Source organism: Mauremys reevesii, linkage group 13 (genome assembly GCF_016161935.1).
Source record: "Mauremys reevesii isolate NIE-2019 linkage group 13, ASM1616193v1, whole genome shotgun sequence".
NCBI classification, from domain to species: Eukaryota; Metazoa; Chordata; order Testudines; family Geoemydidae; genus Mauremys; species Mauremys reevesii.
The window spans coordinates 30,258,723-30,269,014 of NC_052635.1; the positions used below are offsets into that span (position 1 = coordinate 30,258,723).

A 10,292-nucleotide genomic window follows, 5' to 3' on the forward strand; every position below is an offset into this window, starting at 1 on the left:
AAAGCGACTCAAAGGGTCATAAAGCGGGGGCCTCAGGGCAAACTTCCTCTCCAATAAAATGGCTGTCTGCAAAATATTTTGGAAGAAAAAGAAAATCCAATTTGACTATCACGCAAAAAGGAGATGCTGAGAAAACTGAATTTAAAATACATCCCTGACCCCACTCTCAGGACTGGGGAATCGCTTAATCTGCCACCATAATTAATTATACGGCCACATATTTATTCTGGGATGCTCTGTTCAGATGAATTCACACACATTTACTCCCCAGTTTCCAGGCTGCTGAGCCATCCCTAATTACCATAAAAAATAAATAACTTTTGCTTCATATCACAGCAGAGAGGAATTTCCCTTTGTCTTTTGAGACCTCCCTTGAAGACTCCCTCCCCCCTGCTGCCTCCTTCCCATGTAAACAAACGGGTTGAAACACACAGAGACACTGACACATCACACACAGAAACATGCAGCTCCTCCAAGAGGAACGAGCTCATTCTGCTACACAGAACTATTACACTAGTGACTAACCCACCAGAGTGAAACGTGCAAAGCCCAGGCAGGCTCTCACCAAAACTACAATCCAGGACCAGCGGGACACGAAGCACAGTTCAAACACAAAATGGAGAGATGGCACAAAAAATGTGACCCAGGAGACATTGACAGAGATTGACTTTCTGCACAAACTAGACTGTAAGCTCTTTAGAGCAGGGACCGTCTTTTCATTGCACACCTGTACAGCACCTGACAGCATGGGGCCCTTGTTTAGGTCCCCTAGGCGCTATCACAGAGTGACTACAGAGACTACTACTACTACTAATAGTTGTGTCTGAAACAGAAGGGAGCAGGAAGCAGAGGTTTTGTCAAACTATCAAGAAGATACAAATACATTTGTTATCAAAAAGCAATAAGAGAAAACCGCATCTAGCCTGGAAGAAAGGCGAGAAAGGGCAGCAACCTGCCACCTGACTTGGAATGAAGAGGACATGGGATAAAATCCCAAACTTAATGTGACGTCTCATTCTGGGCTGATCGTGTAGAGATCACCTGTACAGACTCTCATAGATACCGACACAACCACGTTGCATTCAAATGTAATCCCCAGCCCTCACCTGACGGAGCACTAAGATTTTTCCTTTCCTATCACTCCACCCTGATAACTGACCTCTGATGTAGTGTGTAGGATTGTAACAGTTTCTGGGCCCTCCTGATTCATAGAGATTGCCCTGGGTGGCAAAGGCAGCCCAGTGAACTGAAATGGGATGACTGCCATGCCTGGGGCTTTTCTGGATTCATTCATCCTACAACACTCTCCTCTTAAAGAGACAGTGGAGTGTCCCCCAAGCCTCCCTGCCTAGGTCATTCCAAGTCAGTGAAGATGTCTACCAAATGTCCTGTCCTGAGAGCATCTCAAACATGAGGCATTGCCTGGTTTCCCAGACGTGCACAATGCTGCCTCATGGTTCTTCAAGGTTCTAAATGCATTTTGAAGACTGCCCGCTGTCTTAACTCTCCTGAGATCACCATTCCACCAGACACAGAGTTAAGCAATACATGGACAGGAACTGCTGCCAGGGTCACATCCTTGTGCTGAGTGTGCCAGTGAACAATGGTGACCATGCGCCTGGAGCCTAAACACTGTGGGATAGATGCATCCCTGGCATAACTCCACTGATGTCAAGATAGTTTCACCCAAATCTACAGTTTTGCTAGTGTAGATAAATTTGCTACACTAGCAAAAGAGGCTGCAGAATTCCTCTGCCACCAGCGCTAGACAAGCCCCTGGGTGATGTTATCCTGTCCTGCTCAGAGCAGCCAGTCTATGGCAGCGCTCCCAGTGCTGGGAGCTCAGAAGAGCTGCACTGGTGGTAGGAGGTTTTCACAAGCTAGACAAGCTGTAGTGTAGACGGCAGGTCAGTCTGAGTAGGCTTAGATGACAGTGTTAAAATGCTGGGCTATGCAGCATCTCTCACTGCTAGTACCACCTGGAGCTGTGCCAAGGGGGAATTGTCTGTCCTAACCTTGCCAAAGCAGGCAAAAGTTTTATATCCTCACTGGGAGTACTTAATCCAGAGCTTTAACATTCATTGAAATTGGGGGGAGGAGGGGAGCTGTCATTTTCCCTAAAGCCCCCGCAGGTTTGTTCACACCTCATACGTGGTTATGCTGCCAGTGCTCCTGGAAGAACACGTTGAATGTTATGCATGTTTATTTTTTCCAATGACACTACTCCACTACATGCATCTCTGATCCCTGTAGGGCCTGATCCAAAGCTCACTGGCACCAATGGGCATTGATTTGGTGAGCTGTGGATCAGACCCGTAGTCCCTCTGCCCCTCTCTCCAGGGCTCCTTTCGGTCGGTCGTCCAGGCAGATGCCCTGCCTGTTCCAGCCTGGGGAGCTCGCTCCTGGGGCTGACTTTTATGTTTGACACTTACCGGGGGCTGCTTGGAGACCACAGCTTCGGGAATCTCCTTCTCTCTCGGATGCACAATAAGAAACAAATGCAGCAGCTATTGACTGCGAGGGGTTATTCTGCCAGAGACCCCTTACCGGGCACTTTCCCGTTCGGACACCACCTGTCCTAATTAATTACCGCTCCCCCTGGGGGGGGGGGTCCAGGTTGCCTCCCCGGCAGCACAGCTGTAATGCAGCAGGGGGCCAGAGCAGCCTTGGTTCCTCTCGGGGATTTGCTGCTGAGCTCACAAGGGGAGATCCGCGCTCGGCCGAGAGGGGCAGATGGCAGCTCGGAGCGCGTCAAATGCCCCCTGATCCCTAAGGAGTTGTTTCTTGCAATGGATCCAGGGGGAACTTCCAGACGGTGCCTAGCACTGAGCTGTCCGCCAGCCCCTGGCTCCTGGGGCGGACGGGCTGGGCTTTAAAAGGCAGAGGATGGGCGCGGGCAGCCCGCTCCCAGGCAGGCTGGGCAGGTGCCTCGCGCTCACCCGGCGCAGCGCGCGCAGGAGCGGCCGGAGGGAGCCCCGGGAGCCGGGAGCGGGCACCGGCACCGCGCAGCCCGGGCGCTAGGAGAGCAGCGCGAGGGCCGGAGCCCCCCAGCTCCGCTTGCCGCGCGCGCGGGGCGGCCAGGCAGAGGCAGGGTCCCAGCATGGAGGCGCCAGGCTCTGCCCAGGCTCCCCGGAGAGGGCGCAGGGGCTGAGGGCTGGTCCGGGAGGCGCACACGCACCGCTGCGGCTTGCTGGGCTGGCAGGTAAGAGCGGGGCACGCGGTGCCCAGCGCCTCGGGGCGGCTTTAGAGCCAGGGTCTCTGCCCCCCCTCCCCCTGTGCCAGGGTCTCTGCCTCCCCTCCCCGGGCGGGACCCCCCCCTCCCCCTGTGCCAGGGTCTCTGCCCCCTCCCGGATGGAGCCCCCTCCCCTGTGCCAGGGTCTCTCCCATATCACCCCTTCCCTCCCCTGTGCCAGGGTCTCTGCCTCCCCTCCCCGGGCGGGACCCCCCCCTCCCCCTGGGCCAGGGTCTCTGCCTCCCCTCCCCGGGCGGGACCCCCCCCTCCCCCTGTGCCAGGGTCTCTGCCGCCCCTCCCCGGGCGGGACCCCCCCACCCCCTGTGCCAGGGTCTCTGCCTCCCCTCCCTAGGTGGGACCCCCCCACCCCCTGTGCCAGGGTCTCTGCCTCCCCTCCCTAGGCGGGACCCCACCCCGTGCCAGGGTCTCTGCCCCACCCCGTGCCAGGGTCTCTGCCTTCCCTCCCCAGGTGGGACCCCCCCCACCTCCTGTGCCAGGGTCTCTCCTGTCTCACCCCTTCCCTCCCCTGTGCCAGGGTCTCTCTTTCCCCTCCCCTGGGTTGTCGCCCCCACCCCGACACACATACACACACCCTGTGCAGGGTCTCTGCATCCCTTCCCCTGGACAACACGCCATGAGCCAGGACACCCTGGCCCATTCCCCTGGCACTGGCGGGCTTTAGTGGCAGCCTGTTTTTCCCTTTCCTCTTGCCCAGGAATTTCTGGCTCCCCTGGGCTGTGGTCCTTAAGTCATTCACATGCTTTCCATGCAGGACCACAGGCTGAAGGAGGAGGGGGCTCCCACTGGCAATCTCTGGCACTGCTGCTTCCCACCTGCAGCAGGGGCTGAGAAGCAGGAGGGGGGTGGCTCTGGGCTGGGGAATCCTGCAGTTGATGCAGGGATTCCCGGGCAGGGTCTGGTGTTTCCCCATTGCAGTGAGGCTGATGCGCATTTGCTGCCACAGCCATCTGGTTGGGACTCCAGGGAGAGGGGAAGCCTCTTTGAGCTGGGGAGGGAGCAGGGATGGGGATCCTCGGCCCTGGGATTTTGCAGAAAACCTTGAGCTGCTCATCCCCATCTAATGCAGCAGTCTGAGCATCTCTGCCATGGCCCCTCCATTGGGGTCCAGAGAACCTCCCAGGACCTGATCCCAAAGCCCATTCAAGTCAATGGAAGGCTAAGCCCATTAAAATCAATGGGAATCTTTCCACTGATTTCAGTGCAACAGGTCCCCAAAGAACAAAGAGGGTGCCCAGGAAGGCAAAGGATGCAGCAGGGATCCTGCCCCTCTCCCTTCCCAGGGAGTGCCCATTAAAGGCAAACTGCAGCTCTCCAGGCCAGGCTCCCAATGGCTTGTTGGGCATCCTTTCCCAAACAGAAATCAGTCAGGGGAAGACACGGGAGGACTCTGCAAAGGCACTTGGCATGTAATAAAATGATTGCTAAGAATTCCATGAGTGCTGCTGGACCCAAAGCGCATTTCCCCCAAACAGCCCCTGCGGATCTGTCTTCCTAGTCTTCACACACTAGAAAAACAGCTTAGATATTGTGGCCATGTGTTTTAATGCAATCAGCACTACCTCCCTCCCCGCACCAAGGGACACTTTACAGGTGACTTTCATACCTGGTGCATCATAATTCACGTGCCATGTAAACATTTCTAGGATTTGTCTGCAGCAGTTTGTCAAAAATGCATTCACAGAATTTGCAGGAGTGAGGATTTAGAAGTGAGCTACAATGACAGGAAGTGTGCCTTAAAACTAAAAAATACCAGCCTCGCTAACTGCTTCTGTTGGGGAAATTTGCTTTTAATCTCAGTCAAAATGGGAAGTATCCATGTGTTGGGCAAATTTTTGAAAGCTGTTAATCTAAAGCACTCTTAACCCTTCAAGAAAAATACAGTAACTCCTCACTTAAAGTTGTCCTGGTTAACGTTGTTGCGTTGCTGATCAGTTGGGGAACATGCTTGTTTAAAGTTGTGTAATTCTCCCTTCTAACGTTGTTTGGCAACCGCCTGCTTTGTCTACTGCTTGTAGGAAGAGCAGCCTGTTGCAGCCAGCTGGTGGGGGCTTGGAACCAGGGTGGACCAGCAGCCCACCTATCAGCTCCCCCTATCAGTTCCCTGCTCCCCTAAGTTCCCTGTGCAGCAGTTTCCCAGCAGGCTAGCAATTGCAGCTGTCCCTCCCCCCACTGCCATGTGCTGCTCCTGCCCTCTGCCTTGGAGCCAGGGCGGGCTCCAGGCACCAGCATCCCAAGCAGGTGCTTGGGGCGGCAATCTGCAAGGAGCGGCAGTCCCTGTGTTTTTGCCCCCAAGCAGCGTGCCAAATTGCCACCGCTGATGGCGGGGGCAGTCCATGTGCCGTTAGGGCGGCACGCGCGTTTCCGCGGTGGCGGCGATTCGGTGGCAGCTTCTATGTTCAGCTGTCCATGGAGGCGCAGCTTCTGTGTTTAGCTGCCGCGGAAACACACGAGCTGCCTGAAGGGCACATGGACTGCCCCCACCATCAGCAGCGGCAATTCGGCGCCCTGTTTGGGGCGGCAAAACAGTAGAGCCGCCCTGCTTGGAGCTGCTCCCTGAGACTCCTGCTTACTGGGGGGCAGAAGGAAGAGGGGGGCTAATGTCAGGGTGTCCCTCTCCCCCCTGCTCCTGCACCCTGCTTACTCTATCTTCCATAGAGCAGGGGGAACACACCAGGGCTCAGGACAGAGGGAGCTTGTAGCAGCTGCAGTCTCAGCAAGCTGATCTAATTAACAAGGCAGTGTACTTAAAGGAGAAATGTGCATATCTCCCTCCATTCCTGCTGCCTTGTAGAGTGAGGGAGTTAACCTCTGAGGGCTCATCATTTAGCAGTAAGGGAAATATCCCACCCTCTGACTCCTCCACCTCAACCAAGTTTCACAATCATCATCACTGTGTACCAGCATTAAATTGTTTGTTTAAAACTTTGTGTGTGTGTGTGTGTGTGTGTGTGTGTGTGTGTGCGCGCATACGATGTTAAGCGAATCCAATTTCCCCATACGAGTTAATGTAAATGAGGGGGTTAGGTTCCAGGGACACTTTTTTATATACTTTCATACCATATAAAAAAAAATTTCCCTGGAACCTAACCCCCTCATTTACATTAACTCGTATGGGGAAATTGGATTCGCTTAACATCGTTTCTCTTAAAGTCACATTTTTCAGGAACATAACTACAACATTAAGTGAGGAGTTAGTGTGTGTGTATATATATGCACTTACTTCAGGACTGAGATTCAAGTTTTAAGCTTCTCAGCAAGTGCACAATACATATTTCATTCTTTCCAATATTTTCAGAGAAAAAAGGTCTTGGCCATTTTAGAATAAATGTACATACCTTTTATTTGAAAGTTTTATTTGGAAAAAGTGTGTTATCCAAGGAAACTGTTAGCAATGTTGTATGGATGCACTTTGGAGATATACACACACACACACACACACACTGCCTGCTTCAGAAAGTGAATGCTTTCACAAGATTGTTTTTTATTTAAAAGCACAATGCATTTTTAGCATCAATGTATATGAAACTTGTGTAATTCTCATGACTCTCCTTAAAACACTTGAAATACATTATATAAATTTAGCAAGAAGAGACCAGCATTATCCCAATGTATTTTTCCATTAAGGTATAGCTTTTTGAATAAATATTTTAAACTAATGGGGAAATTTTGAGAATTTACATATAATTTCAGACAGTCTCATTGGTATTCATTATCCGTTGTGCTGTTAAAAAAAAAAAACCTCCCAAAATCCACGAGAAAACTAAAGCTTATTTCTCTTAGTGTAAAACGTCTCCATGTCTTAATACCTGATATTGGAGATAGTGCTTAGATCTTGGCTCAGGGCTTTGTTTTTTGTTTTTAAGTTGAACATTGTCACTAATGTGAGTGTGCAAGAAAAAACAATGAAACCCCCACAGGGAGAGCCATCAAAATATTATTTACTGTTGCATTTCTAGACAGTGGAGTTAACCGTGGGCAGAACTAATGTCACCCATTAGAAAACAAATCATCAGAAGAGACAAGCTCAGATAGTTCGTGACACTCCACCACCCCAATATTTTCAATGCAGGAATGAGGATTTTCCCTCTAATACAAAAGGCTTGCGACCTCCACAGGCCCACTTCTTCCAAGCTGGGAAATAGGCTGGTCCTGGCTAGTTGATGCTTTAAAGGGTGATGCACACACCTCCTTGTATCTGAAGATATTACTACAGGAAGTTATCCCATCTAAAAGGAATTCTAAGATGGAGCACAGCATTCAAATGCTTTTGACACCATCACTGACTGCAGATGCAAACCTCTGAGCCGGCACAAGTTCCCTGTTCCCCCAAGGGCCTGATCCAGAGCCCACTGAAGTCAATTGAAGTTTCCATTGTTTTCAGTGACCTCTGGCTCAGGCCCTCCAAGCTGCTGCTTCATGGGTGTATGCCGATGCTCAGGCATGACGTCGGGATATGTCTCTTCCCCACAGAAGCCTGAATTCACAAGCATCCTTCTGGAAGGAACCTGGATTAGTCATCACTTAGCCACAAATGGACTGTGAGGAAGTGTTCCATGGAAAAGATTATAGGTCATGGAAATTCCAGTTTCTCCCTTAAAAGTAACATACCCCCACTACCTCCCCATGTTAGTATTTTTTTTAAATGTTGATTTTGAAAGGACTTGAAAGGAAAGAGAGTGATGCAATTAAGCTCTGAGGCTTATCACAGACAATCGCTTCCTCCAGACAGTAAAATACGAGGGTTTGTTTTATGCATTGATGAGCATGTTTCTTTAAGGAGCTGTGGTTCAGAGAGGCATGCCTTTGCTAGGCTGTTTAGCACAAATCTAGCATTAGTCTCTCTCCCAGACCCTCCATTTCAAACCTGCCTCTGGTTTTTATTCCTGTGACTAGACATGGCCTGCGAAAGGGGAACTTCCAAAGTCCCTTTCAGCTTTTTTTGTGCCTGCATCTCTGTTAACGGGCACTCCGTTACCCACCCAAGATGGAAAGGACCCTTCTGTAGCAAAAGTTGCAGGCTCCCTGCTCAACTCCAGGCTTAGGCCATGTCTATATGTGCAGCGGCACAGCTGTATCAATGCAGCTGTGCTGCTGCAGCGCATCTGGTGAAGATACTTGCTGATGGGAGAGAGCTCTTCCGTCTGCGTAATAAAACCACCTCCATGAACAGCAGAAGCTCTCCTACCAACATAGCACCGTGCTCACGAATGCTTATGTCAGTGTAATTTATGTCCCTTAGAGGGGTGGTTTATTCACACCCCGAGCAACATAAGTTATGCCAACCTAAGCTGTAGCGTAAACCAGTGGTTCTCAATCAGGGGTACGCAGAGGTCTTCCAGGGGGTACATCAGCTCCTCTAGATATTTGCCTAGTTTTACCACAGGCTACATAAAAAGCACTAGCGAAGTACGTACAAACTAAAATTTCATACGACTTGTTTATACTGCTCTGTATACACTGTACACTGAAATGTAAATACAATATTTATATTCCAATTGATTTATTTTATAATATATGGTAAAAATGAGAGTCAGCCATTTTTCAGTGATAGTGTGCTGTGACACTTTTGTATTTTTTAGGTCTGATTTTGTAAGCAAGTAGTTTTTGAGTGAGGAGAAACTAGGGGGTTACGCAAGACAAATGAAACTCCTGAAAGGGGTACAGGAATCTGGAAAGATTGAGAACCACTGGTGTAGACATAGCCATAGAAGTGAGAAACATAAGCGATCCTTCCCTGACTGACAACATTCTCACTGGATTTCAGAGACCAGTGAAAGCTACATCCTGCCTCTCCCAGCCTTGGTGTTTTGCCCAGTGACCTATGAACTCATTAGAAATCTAAAAATGTCCAGTTCTCAATGTTATAAAAAGCACATGCCCTGGGGATGCAGTTGTGTAATGTGGTGGTGAGTAAAGCTCGGCAATGTGGCTGAAGATGTCAGGGAAGAGCTTGTGTATTAACTTCCAATTGCAAACTCTTTGCTCCTTCCCTGTTGAAAAATGGGCTCCACACTCAGAGGATTAATAATTAACGGATATTACTTGATCTCATTCAATCCATTTCACAGAGAGAAATCACAGGTTGGCAGCACTTACAGGAACCTCAAAGCATCAGCAGCTCCACTTTGAAGCCAGCAAGCTTTGGAATATTACACTGAGATCTTTTGAAAAGAAGTTCAGAGCAGGAAAAATACCTCATCAGCAACATCCCTCTATTATCGTCACTGTGAAGTGCTGTAAGGGATTCTCTCTCTGATTAGAGTTCCAAGCATTGTGCTGCACAGCAGGGTTCACTATTGTCACTATTACTGCCCAGTCTTTCACAGGGTATATGGCCTCTGTGTGTGGTGTGTTTTGTTTTTGTGCAACTTGTGTGTTTGAGAAATTCACCGTGTGACTGTGATGCAGAAGAGCAAAGGGACTTTTTTTTTTTAACACCAGGCTGATCAAAACCATCAAGGGAAAACCCTGAGAAACTGTCCATGGAGAAATTTTAATCTCTGAAACTAAGCACCAGTCTAATGTCTGTTGGCAAAGAGGCCAGCACTCCTGTCCGTCCCATTCCATCCCACCAAAGGAATGCTTTGAGATAGGGTGGTGTGCATCTTGCAATGCAAACCCCTGCATGTGAGCTTGAAAGAATTCTAGTGTTGGATTTTGTGTGCAAATTCTATTTGCCCTAGTGGGCTTTATGGGTGCAGATTCTGATACCTACAGAATCTTTTAAAGATTCCAGAGGTGTTTTGTACCAACAAAGGGCAGATGCACAGTTTTGAGTTCACAAGCAGAAGCCAGGTAGCCATCCCTCTGAAAGTGTGTCTAGATGACTTTAATATCTTCACTTTCATAATTTCTGATGTTAGTGGCAAATTTTCCACCAACAATTTCATTGAAATAGGCACATTCCCATGAAACATTCTGATTTTGATTTAACTTTATTTTCTGATGGACGATGACTTTTTTTTCCCCCAACCAGCTCTAATAAGAAAGTAACGAGTTCTTAAGGCTGTAAGGCTCTCCAATTGGTGAAATGGTGATG

General features: G+C 49.5%; 1 protein-coding gene across 1 annotated transcript in view; it reads left to right on the forward strand.

Annotated features, from left to right (window-relative positions):
- Positions 1–2,916: 2,916 nt before the first annotated feature.
- The window catches only part of KCNS1 (potassium voltage-gated channel modifier subfamily S member 1), a 28,775-nt gene continuing 21,399 nt past the window's right edge, over positions 2,917–10,292 (forward strand). Inside the window, exon 1 of the mRNA XM_039498190.1 lies at positions 2,917–3,202. The gene's annotated coding sequence lies outside the window, so the exon portion shown is untranslated. The remainder of the gene's footprint in view (positions 3,203–10,292) is intronic.